The sequence below is a fragment of the Pleurodeles waltl genome, chromosome 5 (genome assembly GCF_031143425.1).
Source record: "Pleurodeles waltl isolate 20211129_DDA chromosome 5, aPleWal1.hap1.20221129, whole genome shotgun sequence".
Taxonomy (NCBI): Eukaryota; Metazoa; Chordata; class Amphibia; order Caudata; family Salamandridae; genus Pleurodeles; species Pleurodeles waltl.
Genome location: NC_090444.1, coordinates 860,578,235 through 860,595,878, shown reverse-complemented (window position 1 = coordinate 860,595,878; position 17,644 = coordinate 860,578,235). Strand labels below are relative to the sequence as shown.

Sequence of the window (17,644 nt, the reverse complement as noted above, 5' to 3'; positions counted from 1 at the left end):
GCAGTTCATCAAACACATTTGACATGGGTCTCCATAGGATGCATAATATGCTGCAGACCATGGGAACCCCTGGTGTCCCCATGCCCTGGGTACCATATACTAGGGACATCCATGGGAGGACCAGTATAACAAATGTGGGGTGTGTGAAGACACAGCAAACAAATTTACAGGAGGAGTGTACAGTAACTGGGTTCCTGGTTCCTACAGCTACATAACCCTGGAGTCACTACACCCTGTAGATGACCACTTTCTGTGGGGAGTGGGCAACACCATGCCCAGAGGTCCTAAATTCCACCACACACAAGCAGAATTTCCTAGGGTGTGTCCATTTCAGGCTGGTCACACTAGGGGTGTGTCGAGCCTAGAAATGCAAAATGCCTCCTACATAGCTAATGTTCCTGAATATCCAGGTGTCAGATGGGCTCTGGGACTGGAGGGTCGGCATCTCCCTCTGAGAGGGACCCAATCTGTCTTGGAATGCAGATCATCATATGGAAAGAGGTGTCCAACACCTCACCCTGGGAAGCTTTGTTTCTGACCTCCAAAGAGCAAAGGCTCTCACCCCTGGATCTCAGACTCTAGTCTGTTGGTGGCAAACTGGCTAGAACTGGTCAGTTAGCTCAGTAGCAGTTGGTAGGTTTTCATGAGGCAACTCTAAGGTGCGCTCTGGATGCGTGTATTCATAAATCCATCGCTGGAGTCAGCCAGGGCTTATAAACATGAGATGTTTGACACCAAGCATCCCTATTTTCATTAAAGACATCATGGACCTGGGCAACTCATATTAATCAGTGTCCAACACATCTATTTAAAATGGTTTCCCTGTTCACTTAATATATCTAAGAAACGACAGACATAGCAGGGGCATATCTGCTCTTGCAGATATGCCCCGCATATAATATTATACACCCTGCCTTTGGGCTATAAGGCCTGCTGTAGGAGTGACTTACAGATATTACATGCAGTGTTTTGGGGACATGGAACACAGTCCGTAAGCCATGTCATGTTTTCACTTTTAGGGGGCACCTTGTCACGCAGTCTGCAACGGCAGTCTGCAAAAGGTCAGTGCTGGGTCCCTAAGAGTAGCGTAAGTTCTGCTACAGCTCTTAGGGACCCTCTTGAGTACATAGGCACTCTAGGTAACACTTACTATGGGACTTACAAGGGTGGTACAGAGCCTGGTCACTTAGGATCAAGTGATCAGGTATCTAGTTTTGGGGAAGGAAGGCTGGCACTGGGGACCTGCTTACCAGGAAGCCAGTGCATTTCAGTTAAAGCTGCATCAAAACCTGGCAACAAGTTGGGAGGGGGCAGGGGATGGACCACTACGTACAAGTGTGAGAATTATTTTTTTGCGATATTTGTGAATTGGTTGCAATGCTACACAAGGAGGACGCGTTGGGTGTTGAGATGAATTTGTGAGTATTGCGTGTGGTGCCAAAAAATCTTGCCTTCAATGTATTTTGCCCTTGGTCTGCAGGGCTGCTCAGTTCCAAGGCAACAAAGACTTACTTGGTTTCACCTTATCCCACTTTCTTCTACCGTCCTACTCTTCCTTTCTCCTTATTTTACACTTGAAGGTTCAATTTCTTCTCTACTTTGTCCTGGTGATTGCTTTCCTATGACCCTGAACCCCTTCCCATTCTGCCTTTTGCTCTTTTGCCAGGTCACTTGCACACTGGTCTACATGATAAAAGTTTTTACATCTCATTTTCGGGGATCGTGAAGTCTTTCCATTATTGTAACACGGGAGCAGCTCACTACTATTACTGAAAATAATATGTGACACCCTCACATTTACAATACATGAGGGTACTGTTTTTATCTAAAAGGAACTTTTTATGGATCTTGCATCAAACAAACATTTCTCAGCAAAATGGCTACAACAGAAACACACATCACTCATGTTAAAAAATATATTATAGGTAAACAGTACTTAAAACAATGTGTTTATGAATTATAAAAAGTAATTAGGACAATACTCTGCAGAACAGAGGTAGCTCTATCAGGACCCGACCCCACACCCCCGCCAAAAGGCAGGAGCCCAGGGCCAGAGCCCATTTTACCTATGCATTAAAGCACCCCTGAAACCTTTGTGCCCAAAAATAAATGCATGTGCCCACCACTATCAAAGAACTGCACATATTAAGCACTGTGTGTTGATGTTATGATAAAAAGGACAGTGATGTGTTTAGTGAGGAGGAGTGAAGTGAGCTACAGACATTGGTGCAAAAGAGGCAGAAAAGGAAATGGGCATTCACTTTGAGATGTTACATAGCGTATCAATCAAACAAACATTTATAGATTGCCTCAAATCACATGTGAGGGTCTCGAGGCAATTGAGCTATATGCTTCTGTGTAGAGGAATGATCATTCAAACATCTAGGTCTTTAGTTCTCTGCTAGAGTGACAGTGAGGACATGAGATGCAGGGAGAGGTTATTCCAAGCCTTGGCTAATAGGTGCGAGAAGGAGCAACATCTGCTGTTGGCTCGACGGATCCATGGGGTTTCTTCAAGTGAGAGGGAAGCTGATCGGAGGTGTCTGGCCTGTTGGTGGAAGGTCAAGCATCTGTTGATTTGTTGCCTTGTAGGCGTGGGTCAGCATCTTGAAACAACATCTCTTATGAATCAGGAGCAAGTGCAGTTTTTGGGGATTGGGTGTGATGTGGGTCCTTCGGGGGAGGTAGAGTAGGAGTCTTACCTCTGAGTTCTGTATTGTTTGGAGTCTCTACAGGAGGTCTGCTGTGATTCCAACATAAAGCGTGCTTCTGTAGTCCAGACTGCTGGTGATGAGGGCCAGCATGACAGTTCTTCTGGCGTCTGTTGAGAGCCACCTAAAGATCTGGCAGAGAACGTGAAGGGTTTGGAAGCAGGCTGATGAGACAGCATCAACTTGTTTCTTCATGGATAGCTTGCTATCCAGGATGGTGTTGAGGTTGCGGGTGTGGTCCGCAGTGGGTGTGCTGAGCATTTATCAGTCCATGGAGAGGTGTTGTTCCCAAAGATGAGGAGTATCATTTTGTTACAATTACATTTGGAGGAGTGAAGTTTCTCTGTGAACCAGCTTGCTCGTTTGTTGTACGCTTTCACCTTGGCTGTCTTGGTGGGGGCGATGGCGTACACACTCTCTGTGATCCACTGGGAGAAGCTCTTTGCTGCTTGTTCAGGGTTGTGTGTAGAGTCTGATTGGTGAGAGCTGAGAGTGTTGTATCACTGTCCTCCGACATGAGTAGGGTTGGTAAGGAGCTGCTTTAGGCCGATGTTGGTCAAGGTTTCCAGGTGGTTGCTGGAGTTGGCGTCATTGAGGTGGAAGTCGAGGTCCCCTAGAAATATGCAGTGCTCGGAGAGGACTGTTTGCACGGTGATGAGTTCCGGGATGGCGTTGAAGAAGCTGGGGTGCGGTCCAGGCGGTCTGTAAGCAAGGGTGCCTCTGATGTTGCTTTTTCAGTCTGTGTGGAATTGGAAGTTGAGGTGTTTGTTTAATGATGGTGGGTCATCAGGAGATGTTTAGCAGCAGATGGTCTTCCTGTAGATAATGGCGATTCCGCCTCCATGCTTGATGATTCAGTTGTGGTGTGTTACCTTGTTATCTTCGGGGATGGCAGCAGCGATTTCTGATGTAGAGGCGGGGTTGAGACAGGTTTCTGTGAGGAAGATGACACCCGGAGAGTAGGATGAAGATTGAGTCCCAGACCTCGGTGGAGTGTTTATCTATTGAACGTGCATTTAGTAGGATACACTTGAGCTCTTTTGCGGTGGTCTCGGTCGATGTGTCAGGTGCGTTGGTTGCTTAGTGCGGAAGGTGAGGCCGGCTGGTGGTACACGGGGATGAGCAGCAGTTGTAGTGATAGGGAGATCCGGGGTCCAGGGCTAGGAGGTCAACAGCAGGGTAACTTCACAGGGTGGATGTGAAATAAATTTATGAGTCTCTTCTTGTAAGAGGCTGAATTTCTACAAGATAGAATACAAGGGTTCGGATTTTACTTCAAGATAGCATTTTATTTTGTGGCAGCAGGTCACCCCAAAGAGTGTCGATGACACTCTTTGGCCAAAAGCAACTGACCTCTCCCTCAGACTTTTAATGTCTTTATTGCAAAAACCCACTTTACCACACTATACATGCATCATAATTTCCAAACACATTCAAGCAAACATTTCCTTTAACACCGTTGAACCACAAGAACAGGATGTTCAAACACAGAGATAACATATCTAAGAACATGGGGCGATTAGCCCATCTGCAAAGTTTCGAAAGTAATTCTAAGAAACCAGCACATTTGTAAGAACGAAACTGAGCAGGGCTGCTGAAGGCATACAATTTTGCTCACAGCACAGAACAAATTGAACTGAAAGTTTAAAAAAGTGGAGCCCTCAAGCGAACTTAAGAAATCCATTTTTCACATGGATGAGGCAGGGGTCCTAGCACAGGCCCTGGTCCACACACGGACAGACCTGCCATTGGGGAACCTTCAGCACGCCAGTGGTGCACCAGCTCTACGCATCTGCTGTGCGGCCTCCATTAAGTAGGTCCTGGGAGGAGTGCTAGGAGGCGGTGGACGGGGCTAGAAAGGAGGTGGGAAAGCAGGCAAGAATGGGGGACAAAAGGAATAAACAGAAATTGGATTGGGTAGTGTGAACAGAGTGGGCTGGAGTGGATTGAGGTGAAGTAGACTAAGGTGGAGTGGCTTTGGTCAGATTGGAGCACAGAAGATTGTTTTGGATTGGGGCAGATTATTTGGGATTGGATTTGGGCAGGTTATTTTAGATATAAGTGGGGCAGCTTGTTTTGGATCATCACTGCGCTCATTCAGTTCCATAGCCGAGGGCATATCCAAACCACTGCATGCCTGCACACAGAGCATTTCTACTTTATTAACTGGACTGTTCACGGGTAGACAAACAGCTAAAGTCATAGCCTGCCCATACGTTATACTCAGCTCAATGCTGGGACTGGTTTGCACTCTTGTACTTACCAGAGGCTTCAATGTGTTGAGGTCCTTTATTTTGTTGCCCCTCAGGTTAAAATGTGCAAGGCATGCCCGTCTGCTCTGCCAAGACTTCAAGACCCCTGGAGATCCCGTTATCACTTAGTTCCAACTAGTAAATAAAAATACACCACAGTGTAACAGACTTGCTATATCCGTATTTCAGAAATAAAGTTGCAGGTACTTCTAAATTGCCAGTTAGGATAACCCAACATTTCAATGCAAATTATGCAGGTTACACTGCAGAACCCATATGCCATTACAGGTGCTGCACACCACCCATCACCGAAAACCTAATGTTCATTGAACCCCTGTATTTACTTTCTGCAGGTTGGGGAGTATAGAGAGGTTTGCTGCTGACACCATATTAATGTTGATCATGCTGAGGAACTCCAATTTTTCAAAGTCTGAAGTGAGCTATGTGATCTTTCTGTCATCTGCTGAGCAACAGTTGTCCAACACCAATGTTTTTTTTGGAAAGGAGAAAGGGGCTGGCAGAGAAGAGAAAGAGAATATGCCCTGGATACCCCTAACTTTACTCACATTGGTAGCTGGTTAAATTAATTACTGGCTAGATGTTCTCTGGTAATCCTGTGAGAGGAACTTGCAAGGGGCGAGCGCACACACGGGTCTAACATAAACTGCATGAGCAATAGGGTAAAACAATATGGAACTGATGGACACAGTAAACAACCGGACATCCCAGGTGAGGTGCAAATGATTAAAGCAGTCCCGGCATTATGCAAGTAACACTGCTTTTTTTTTAAAGCAGAAAAATATTTATTACATTCTTAAAAAGGTAACATAACTTGACTGCAATGTTCAAATAAGTCTAGACATATTTAAGCATTGCACACTTTATAGAATAATTGTAAAATCTTTGGGGGCAGGGGCTGATTAGCTATCGGAGAGACAGTGCATATACTCCCTACGCTCGAATGGCAAATTGGGGGAAAGCAGTGAAAATGAGGCAGAAAGCACTAAGAAAACGAGGGGAAAGGAGGGAGAAAACAGTGAAATCAAAGCATAAAAGCAGTAGAAAGCATTAGAAACATGGGGAGAGGTGAAGAAGGTATTGAGAACTAGGCAACAAACAGAAGCGAGCAATGCAGCAGCAGAGGAGAGATTGTCAAGGACCTGCCTGCAATGTATTCACTGAATCTACTACCTACAGGGTATTCTCAGACTTTTCTGCCATTTTGTATATTCCTAACAGGTGTTTTAATACCATGCTCCATTTTTCTCAGAAAACAAAACAGCTAGGTTGGTACTGTTCAGAATGAAGGCTGTGGGTTACATCCATGGACAATGAATTATGCAATTTTGCAGCTGTGGCATGCTTTTGCATATAGATTTGCTGTATTTGCCACATAATCCATTATCAGCTGCATAATCTGCAGATTTCATTAAGAAATGTTGCTTCTAACACAAACGGTTTGCAAGTTACATAAAAAGCAGCAACACGTCTTGCTGCACAGTATATGGCCCTTTTAATGCCTGAGAAGTAAAAAAAATAAAAGTAACCGCATTACACCACATAATTTACTTTTCTTCCCTTATAATTTACTCAGCGAGGCAACATTTTTTGGCTCTCCACTGCCACATATCTCCCGTGGCCCTGGTTATATCAGAACACAATAGCAGACAGCACATTAATAAAAGTGTTGTCTTAATTAAACAAAAGGTGCGTGGATGTTTGTTTAGGGCAGGTGAGAGGGTTCAGGGTATCCACAGTTACAGCATGTAGCAATGTGCAGAACACCTGGACTGAAATGTACTCCTGGGCAGGATGGGAAAGGGAATTCTGGTGGCTGCGAGGGGCAACTGCCCCAGGGGAGGGTTATTGCCGCGCAAGGCATGATGTTTGGATCAGTGCTAAGGTAATGAGCTCGTGCATTGGACTGAAAGTGTTAGAGTGTAACATCACATGCATGAACGGGAGGTACCAGTCACAGTGCTGTCCCCCTGCATCGACCACCTGCAGACTGAAATGGATAAAGCGTACATCTGATCAGGAAATGCTTGCAGCCTCTGAAAATGCTGCCTGTAGCTCCCTTTATACTAGTTTCACGTAGCAACAGGGGCTGTAGTGTGTCCTTCAGAAAGTAGATGCACTTTCTTACATGTAATGCCTTTTCTAGTTTTAATGCCATCGCCATCTGCTGCCGTCCAGTACACTGAACATCTTTTTCTCTATCACTTTTAAAAGTCCCACAGTACCATAAGAAAGCACATTACTGCTTGGGCGACCCTTATTTGTTAAGAAAGGCCCTCATTTTTAGTGAACACGTCAGGGTTCCTTGTGTGACGGGGTCTCTCCACTGTATGCAGCCTAAGGCGGTTGAATGGAAGGGTCAAGTTGTAACAACATATGCTCTGCTTTAACGAACATTTCAGTACAGTCACCTTCTCCCTCCATGAAAATGGAAATCCCTAAAGGTCTGTCTTACCAAAAGAGATGGTGCCGTCTCTTGCTCGGAACCGGGAGGCCTTCGGCTGCTGGTCAGGATCTGCCAGTAATGGAGGCCAAAAGCAGGCAGGCATGCCCCATCCCGGCCCAGGAGGCTCTCCTCTGTGGCATACTCCTGCTGCTCCGTCCTTTTCACCCATCCCGTTTGTGCCCTAGCAGCCAGAGCAGCGGGTGCAGGCGGGAGGACGCCACTCCGTCGTTTACATCCCCAAGCCGTCCGTCCGTTTGTGCCCTAGCAGCGGGCGGGAGGATGCCGCAGAGAAGAGCCTTCTGGAGGGAGAGGGAGCTTCTGCTTTGATGGCGGAAGCTGTCCAGGACCTGGCCACTGCAACATCCTCCCGTCCGAACCCCCTTGCTCCTTCGTCCTCATCGCCACCCTCCCGCCCCAGGAGGCTCACCTCTGCAACGTCCGCCCGCCGGCCCGCCAGCACCTGCTGCTTCTCATGCCCATCAGCCGTTTCTGCCCTGGTAGCGGGTGCAGGCGGATGCCGCAGAGAGCCTCCTGGGGTGAGACAGGGCTTCTGTATTGGCAAATCCTTTTGAGGACCTGTCCACTGCCTGCCTGCAACCGATTCGCATAAACGTTTGTAAAAAATACATACTGCGCATGCATACCATTGTACGCATGCGAACACGAGAGGGAGCGCACAAAGACTGTGCCGGTGTACTGTATGTGCCAGGATCCCATCCATAGCAGTCCGCCTGTAGTTTGTGCACATGCATAATATTGTGCGCATGCGCACTGTGAGACATTCCAAGCACCTCATTCCCGCTAGTTCACCTGTGGTTTGTGTGCATACCTACAGAATAACGCATGCGCACTTTCACAAAATTCACTGCCTGTATGTGGCTGACCCATTTTGTGTGCATGATGTAGAGAGCCACCCGGCCTCTTCTATACTTTGTAGCTGGTTCCGCATTTCCGGACGGAACGCGGAACCGATGTAATTTAATAAATAAGGGACTGCGCTGACGCAGTTTCCCCTGCAGACAAAGTACTGTGTGCACGCGTCTTATTTATCATCCGGGCCGGGCGTGGCCCACTAGCTAACCTACAGTGGCGACGAGCGGGCCAGCTGACACCCCGCGTCGTCTCAAGAAGAGGAGAAGAAACGATCTGGAGCTCCACGCCAAGCGGGGCTGGTAGCGTCGGACCTCCAGCAGGCAAGTGACACGGGGCGCTCTAAGTTGTGAGGCGCTTCCTTGCCGCGAGGGACATTTGGCGTCCCGTACTCGGTTGAGTGGCTGTGCTGTCGCCCGGGAGGCGCGCACAGCACAAAGAAGCTGCGAGGCAGCTAAAGAAAAAAAAAATCAAAAAAGAAATTAACGTGTGCAGAAACGGGACCGGAGGCAGCGCTCCGGCCTGGCAGCCCAGTAACACCACGTGGGGCGTGTGCTATCCAGGGCACACGCACCCCCGCCTTCAGGTCGCTCGGGCTGTGCTCCCCAGAGAGGGGAACACAGCATAAGAGCCAGAGGGGCAGGAGCCCCCCCACCAAACAAAAAACAAAAAAAATCGGGGAAAGATACAGAAAACGAAACAATACAGTGGCCAGGAAGCCTTAGAGAGAAGAAAAAAAAAAACGGTAAATAAAGAAGTAAATAAATAGTGGGAAAACGAACATATGAAGGAGCAGGGGCACAAGAAACCAAAGCACACCATGAGTGCCCCACCGCAGGAGAACCCCCAAGCGCCTGTGCAAGTGGGCCCCAATGCCCACCCGTCAGTAACAGCACTGCCACCATTTAGCCAACTGATTGTCCCAGCCACTGCTTCGCCAAGATGGCGCCTATGGCTGAACCGACTGGAGAATTACTTCTGCACCACGAGAGAGACAGACGGGGCCGTGCGCAGGTCTCTCATGCTGTTAATGGGAGGGGATGAGCTGCAAGAACTGTTTGATGCGCTCCCCAACACAGGTGATAAGTCGGACTTTAATGCAGCGGTCGAAGCTCTCAATAAACACTTTGACCCACAACTAAATTCAGACTTTGAGCGTTTTAAACTTCGGCAGGCTCACCAAACTGATGTTGAATCAATGGACATGTTCTATGCCCGATTAAGAAAACTAGCAAGCTCATGCGTAGGCCTGAATCAACAAGAAGAGATCAGGGCGCAGATTATTCAAGGATGTCGGTCAAATGCACTAAGGAAACTCATCCTACGCCAGCAGGGTATGCCCCTTGATGACATTCTGGTGCTAGCGCATTCACATGAGTTATCAGCAGTGAGAGCAGACGCCATGGCAGCAGTAAGGGGGCAGTCCCTGGCAGCTGCGTCAACTGCACCCCCGGTCCCGGTGAAGGAAGAGCAAGTGGAGGCCATCCAAACGCGTCAACCGTCAGGACGAAAGGTAAACTTTGGCGGACGAAATGCTCGCACCTGCCGAAGCTGTGGGTATTATCACAAACCACCCATGGTGTGCCCTGCCAAAGGAAAACAATGTGACAAGTGTGGCAAGGGCAACCATTTTGCGAGAGTATGCAGGTCTGGAGAAAAATGGCCAGGGAACCGGAGAGGAAGAGACACCAAGGTCAGAAGTGTGACCACCGAAGCTAATAATTCTAGCGAGACGATGACTCAGAAAAACCCCATCTTCGAAGAGGATGAAGACGAAGACATCTTTGTCATCTCGTTCACTGGTGAGAAGCAACTGAAAAGGCGACCTCCACCCATGAGCAAGGTCCACATTAACGGCAAGCCAGCGACAGTGCTTATAGACACAGGCGCATCGGTGAATGTCATGGATGAGACTCTCTTCAGGCAGCTAACCCCCGCACCAGTGCTCTCCCCAACCACCACCAAAATCTACAATTATGGCGGCAGAGAACCGCTCCCTCTGAAGGGCATGGTGGAGGTGTCAGTATCCAGCGAACAAGCGGCAGCACTGGCAAGGTTCTACGTGGTAGCTGGAGACCGAGGTACGCTGTTGGGGTGCCACACCGCGGAGGAGCTTGAACTAGTATTTTTTGTGCGACAAATATATGACTCTCACGCTGAACGGTTAGTTAACGAGTTTCCGCAGCTTTTCGAAGGCCTAGGGCGACTCAAAGGCAAAAGTGTTAAGCTACATATAGACCACAGCGTGACACCTGTTGCTCTCAGGCATAGACGAGTTCCGTTTCACCTACGACCCGCCGTGGAAAAGGAACTACAACTACTCGAAGATCAAGGAGTGATCGAGAAGGTAGAAGGGCCCACACCGTGGGTGTCGCCGTTGGTAATAGCGCCGAAAGCAACCTGGTGCTATCCGTCTATGTGTCGACATGCGCCTACCCAACAAGGCGATCAAAAGGGAGCGGCACATAACACCTACGATGGACGACATCATAGCAGATCTGAATGGTGCACAGTGGTTCTCGAAGCTAGACCTCAATGCTGGGTATCACCAGCTGGAACTGGAGCCTGACAGTAGAAATATCACCACCTTTTCAACACATGTGGGACTCAGGCGATACAAAAGACTAAGCTTTGGGGTATCCTCGGCCGCCGAAGTCTTTCAAAACGTGATAAGGGAGACGCTCTCAGGACTGCAAGGGGTAATCAACTTGAGCGATGACATCCTCATATACTCCAAAACCTGAGAAGAACATCATCGACACCTAAGAGCGACACTGCAAAGGTTATCAGAGGCAGGTTTAACACTCCATAAAAATAAATGTGCGTTCTATCAGACGTCAGTAGAGTTTTTTGGCTATGTCTTTTCAAAGAACGGTCTGCAAGTTGACCCTCGTAAAGCGGATGCTATCCGTCAGGCACCAATTCCGAGGAACACCACAGAAGTAAGAAGCTTCCTGGGCATGGCAACATATTGTGGTAGGTTCATCCCGCAGCTTGCGACCATGGCTGAACCCCTCAGACAACTCACAAAGACTGGGCATCGGTGGGAATGGAGTCCAATGGCGGACAAAGCGTTTGCCGACATCAAGACAGCGCTACTCGACAAGTCAACGATGGCATACTTCAACCCTCACCGGCGAACCGAGGTCGTGGTAGATGCTAGTCCAGTAGGGCTAGGTGCTGTTCTTCTTCAAGAGCAAAACCCACAGGAGTGGGTTCCAGTTGCATATGCCAGTAGAGCTCTGTCGTCAGTAGAAACACGCTATGCCCAAATAGAACGGGAGGCCCTGGCGATCCGGTGGGCTTGTAAACATTTCCATTTATACCTGTATGGCCAAGAGTTCCGGGTAGTGACTGATCACAAGCGTTTGGTCGCATTGTTTGCTGGCTGTCCTCGTCTGGCGCCTCCACGGATAGAACGGTGGACTGTTCTATTGCAACCCTACCGATTTACAGTTGTCTATCGGCCAGGAGTGAATAACCCTGCAGATTACTTGTCTCGTCACCCGTCCCTGGTCACATCCGATGACTCTCAGGAGAATGATGAGGAGAGTACAGAGATATTTGTCAACATGGTGGTGCAATCGGCGTGTCCTAAGGCCTTGAGTGTAGGGGACATTGTAGACGCCTCCAAGGTGGACGCAACCCTCAACCAGGTTAAAGAAGCGCTCCAACACAAAGAATGGAAGTTGTTCCTGGAAGGAACCAAAGCAGCCAATCAGGAGTACAAAGCGGCCATGCAAGGAATGTGGAGGGTGCGAGATGAATTGTCCACGTATGGACAAGGGCTGGTCCTGAGAGGAAGGAGAATCGTGCTGCCCCAGAGTCTGTGGGCCAAAGTAGTGGAGCTAGCACACCAAGGCCATCAAGGCGCTGCAAAGACTAAAGCAAGATTGCGGGCCAAGGTATGGTTCCCCGGCATGGACAGCCAGGTGGATGAACTGGTGGGAAAGTGTCATTCCTGTATCATCACCTCCGGGGATCCACCCTGTTGCCCCGTGGTCACTGAGCCGGCGAGGTGAAGCCATGGACAAAAGTCAGCCTGGACTTTGGGAGCTTCCCCGATGGGCGGCTGACAATCGTCATTATTGACTCGTGCACCAAGTTCCCTGTCGTGGACGTTGTGTCTTCCACAGCGTTTGAGAATGTGAGGCCGGTACTTCAGAAAACATTCGCCATGTTTGGCCTCCCCGACGAAGTCAGGACAGATAACGGCCCGCCTTTCCACGGACAGGAATTTCGGTCTTACCTGGAGGGTTTGGCCATACGTCATCGTAAGGTTATGCCCTACGGACCGCAAGCAAATGGCGATGTGGAAAGGTTTATGCAAACTTTAAACCGAGCTCTCAGAATAGGCGTCGAACAAAGAGAAGACAGTGAGAAATGTCTATACGAATTTTTGAGTGCTTATCGCCAGACCCCCCACAGTACTACAGGGTGTGCCCCGGCCGCACTGATGTTCAAGGTCCCTCCCAGGGATTGCATTCCGTCTGGTCCCCATTGGGTCGCACCCGAGCTTGATGTTGAAGCCACGCAACGACGTAGGGAGCGTACTAATCGCAAAGCCACCGAGCGAAGGCGAAGTAAATATCGAGGGTTTCAAAAGGGAGACCAAGTGGTGGTGAGGAATTGCCGGCCAGGAGGAAAATTCCAGACTCCGTTTGAGCCCGAACCCTGGCAAGTTGTAAGTGTACAGGGTGCCATGTTGACCGCAGCGTGAGGCAGTAAGAGGGTCACCAGAAATGCATCGTACTTTAGGAGTGCCGGAACTCCCATTATAAATCAGGAAGAAGAGGTCGATGACTCCACGTTGGAGTCTGGGGCTGAGGAGGCCAGGAATGGGGACGCTCCGGTGGCGACGCCAAGTGCACGACATCATCCAGGTGAAGACGGCCTTGCGGAGGGATCCCCAAGTAGGGGCGGACGTTATAATCTACGCCCCAATCCGGTCCCTAACAGTCGGCTCCGAGACTTTGTATGTTCACTGAGTCCATAGGCATCCGTGTGTGTGATCCTGGCTGCCTTGAAATCAGAAGAGTTTCGTTCTCAGATGCCGCATGCACCCTTTTTTGCACGTTTTTGACATTTTGTGTGTAGTCAGATGTATACATTTGTGTTTTTGTTTGTTTTGGGTTATTTCCCCTTTTCTGTGTGAAGTAAAACATGGGAGGGATGTGGAGAGCCACCCGGCCTCTTCTATACTTTGTAGCTGGTTCCGCGTATCCGGACGGAACGCGGAACCGAGGTGATTTAATAAATAAGGGACTGCGCTGATGCAGTTTCCCCTGCAGACAGAGTACTGTGTGCACGCGTCTTATTTATCCTCCGGGCCGGGCGTGGCCCACTAGCTAACCTACACATACGTTGTTTTGTGAGCGAAACATTTAACTGAAAATGTTAAACTTATTTCATGTTGTTTTCTCCCTCGCTCCAATCATGGAGTTGCACGGTGCAGTGGAGCGAAGCGATAGCCTATCGCAGCCCTGTACGTTTTTGATATATATATATATATATATATATATATATATATATATATGTTACCACGTCCTCCCCGCCATCTTCTTTGAAGATTTTGCTGCAGAAGGTACTGTTCTATTGTTGAGCTTGCCAACGGTCGCGTTTATAAATTACTTGTGCGCATCAAGGACATTTTTTCTTCATGTAAGCACCCTAATGTTGTAATTATGATTTCCTAATAAATAAATGCATTTGAGCTGGTCCCACTGTTGGAACTGGGGGGGGGGGGGAGCTTCGTTCGTGTGCTTTGCCTGACGGAATGAAGGAGCGATCTGTTAGGCAATGTTGTGAAGCGCCAAAGAAAGGGCTTAAATGGCCACGAGATCAGAATTGTAATGATGATTTCCTAATAAATAAATACATTTGAGCAGGTCACACTGTTGGAGCTAGGGGGGGCTTCGTTCGTGTGCTTTGCCTGACTGAATGAAGGAGCGATCTATTAGGCAATGTTGTGAAGTGCCAAAGAAAGGGCTTAAATGGCCACGAGATAAGCGCATGTCAAAGGAAAGTGAAAGTAAAAAGTAGGCGGTCAGACTATAGTAGTTAAGCAAACACTCCAGTAGGTGAATCATCTGGGAAGGAGACTTTGGGGCTATACTTAGTTATCCGTCCAGTTCTTAGTGCACCGTCCATTTGGTCGTCATCCATCGTTTTCAAAGAGCTGTCAGACATTAACACCCTTGTGGTACTCAGACAATCACAGAGCTGGTAATTCCAGTAAAATTGACCCACGATTAGAGAGGGAGCCTGTCTGAGCCAGGGATCTGCAGCTGCCAGAGGCAGAACATTGCTCAACAGCTTGTGTACTTAAAATTCAGCATAATTAATGTAGCTGAATACATAAGTGAAGCTTCGTGTCCAGAATCACTAGAGGTGGTATACAGACATAGTGGAATCTCTGGTCATTCAGGGGTGCCCTCACAAATACTAACCTGCACCTGACCTTTGGGTAATATTTGTGCATGAATTTAAGATGTTATAAGTGTCAAGCTTTTTGTGCGGGTGTGGTGAGTAGTTGTGGCTTATGTGAGTGAGGCTTTGTAGGAGAGGTACACAACCACACAATTATTTTTTTGTTCCTTTCACTTTTATCAGTAGCAATTAATCAATGTACTGCCATTTGTTAAAGCATAACACATGTCCTTCTTTTCCACTATTTATGAAAGCCTACAGTGTTTACTACATTTCTCATGTATTCACCAATTTCGTCATTTTACAGCACAATGGAGGCTAACAAATACAATGAGCTGCTAAATTGTGTTTCTAAACGTGTATCCACATGGTTGGGGCAAAGTACAGAAGCGAGTTCTACGTCGTCTTTCTAAAAATTTCACTTTTCAAGGTAAGTTACATTCATAGGGATTTTGTGTTATTGTATAATGTAAGCAAAATGTGCAACCATACTTGTAAGAAGCAGAAATTAATTGTCAATCCCTTTTATTGCTACATTGATATGTGTATGAATATATTCATTTGTAAATGGTAATATATCAAATTATTCTTAGTGGTCAGGTTAATTCAAGGTAAGCTTTACTCCTAATCATTTTCATTTCGCGGTCATGGACAAAACCAATTTTAGATATCTAAAACAAATTGGCCTGAAGTTTAAGTTTATTACCTGTGTGCGTACAAAAAATGCTTTGCACTACACTCTGATAAGCCTAACTGCTCGACCACAGTACCACAAAACAGCCTTAAGTATAATATATTTTTTTAATCTGGTGAATCCCTGGACTCTGTGCAGACTATGGCGGTCACCGCCCGCCAAGCGGTTCCCGCCGAAAGACCGCGGCCGCCATTCCGGCTTTCCCACTGGGCCGGCGGGCAACCGCCAGAAGACCGCCGGCCGTCCCAGCGGGAAAGCCCCTTCAACAATGAAGCCGGCTCGGAATGGAGCCGGCGGAGTTGCAGGGGTGCGACGGGTGCAGTGGCACCGTCGCGATTTTCACTGTCTGCACAGCAGACAGTGAAAATCTTTGTGGGGCCCTGTTAGGGGGCCCCTGCACTGCCCATGCCAGTGGCATGGGCAGTGCAGGGGCCCCCAGTGGCATGGGCAGTGCAGGGGCCCCCAGGGGCCCCACGGCACCCGTTCCCGCCATCCTGGTTTTGGCGGTGAACACCGCCAGAAACAGGCTGGCGGGAAGGCGGTCGGAATCCCCATGGCGGTGCTGCAAGCAGCGCCGCCATGGCGGATTCCCTGGGCCAGCGAGAAACCGGCGGAAAACCGGCGGGAAACCGCCGGCTCCCCTTTTCTGACCGCGGCGGGTCAGAATCGCCCAGGAAGCACCGCCAGCCTGTTGGCGGTGCTTCCGCCGCCCTCCGCCATGGCGGTCATGGACCGCCAGGGTCAGAATGACCCCCTATATCTCATTTTGATATAGCATATCCAGAGCCAGCTTCCTACAATGTGGTATCTGGGGTTCCCCTAAATACTCAATTTAGGGGGCGGTGTGGAGGGTAGTAATCACTGGAGTACTGTAGGAATCTGGCCTGGTGTGTGGTGAGTACCTATTGTATGATCACCTTATACAAGGTCCAGGTATTTCCTTATCAGTGAGGTGGAATCAGTGTCTAGGAAGCCAGGCCCTCTAGAGGTAGCTGTGGATAAGCAGCCAAGGCTTATTTAGGAGACATGCGAAGCTCATGCAATACCACTGTAGTCATACAGCACTTACAGAAATGGAAGAAGGCACTCAGCGCTATGAAAATAAAGGCTCTTTATTACAGTAATATAAACACTAAAAAAACTAGCTAGGCAATACTCCAATAGTAGGTAAGTAAACATACTATATATGTACAGTAACAAGCAGGAATAGGCTTAAAAAGCAAATCGAGAACACTGAAAAGCAGCAGACAAAACTGAAGACCGGGGGTGGGTTAGGTGGATGCAGGAGTTGATCAACGGTGGAAGGAAGATGGTCAGCACTGGAGCAGATGAAGAGTTCCTGGGTGATGCGGACTTACAATGCTGGATGAAGGATTGCAGTCGGTCTGTGGAGTGGAAAAACCACCAACAAGACTTGGAAAAAGCAAATTTTGCAGTTGGCTAGAAGTGGAGCTGCAGGGGACCAGGAAGGCCAAGGGGGGATGGAGCTCAAGCAATGGGGGAAGTCCCTGGAAACACTCAGCGGTGCATAGAGTCCAAAGAAGAAGAGGCAGCCCACACAGATGACTCACAGGCAAGGAGCACAGGAGTCACGGTGAGGCCCATGCAGGACACTTAGAAAGGAGTCCCACACCACTGAATAACCATGCAGAGGGCTGAGCGTCGCAGGGAAGAGTGATTTGGGCTGGAACTGCACAAAGACTGAAGAGGAGGTGCCATCAAGCCTTGTCAGTTGCAAGAGACGCTATGCAAGGAGAAGGGAAGGTCCTACCTTTACCCAAGTTGGACAGCTGGTAGAGAGGACCCAGAGGACCACTCCAGACCATCACCTGTGACGTAGGATCCACACAGTTCCATAGGAGAGGAGATCCATGCAGCCGGTCGTCATTACAGCAGGATGCCTGCAGATGCAGGGGAGTGACTCCTTCATTCCAAGTGAAGTTTGCTTCTCAGTGCAGACTGAAGACTTGCCGCCCTCATACGCTGCACAGCTGGGGAAATATTGCAGTTGCTAGAAGAAGCCAGAGAAACAATGTTGCAGCGCAGAGGAGTAGCTGTAGATGCGGATTGTAGGTCCCTATGGAGTCCAGTTGTGGTTCGAGTGACCAGACGTTTCAGTAAACGATGCAGAGGATTCCCGCTAGAGTCTTGCATGTCGAATCTGGGAACCCACCCAAGAGGGAGACCCTAAATACCCCTGGAAGGGGAACTGATCACCTAACCA

The 17,644-nt window shown here is 48.6% G+C and overlaps 1 long non-coding RNA gene across 3 annotated transcripts in view; it reads right to left on the bottom strand.

Annotated features, from left to right (window-relative positions):
* The window catches only part of LOC138296097 (uncharacterized), a 241,014-nt gene that overhangs the window by 87,953 nt on the left and 135,417 nt on the right, over positions 1-17,644 (bottom strand). For all 3 annotated transcript variants that reach the window (XR_011203756.1, XR_011203757.1, XR_011203755.1), the window contains exon 7: positions 4,975-5,098. This is a non-coding gene — a long non-coding RNA (uncharacterized lncRNA). The remainder of the gene's footprint in view (positions 1-4,974; positions 5,099-17,644) is intronic.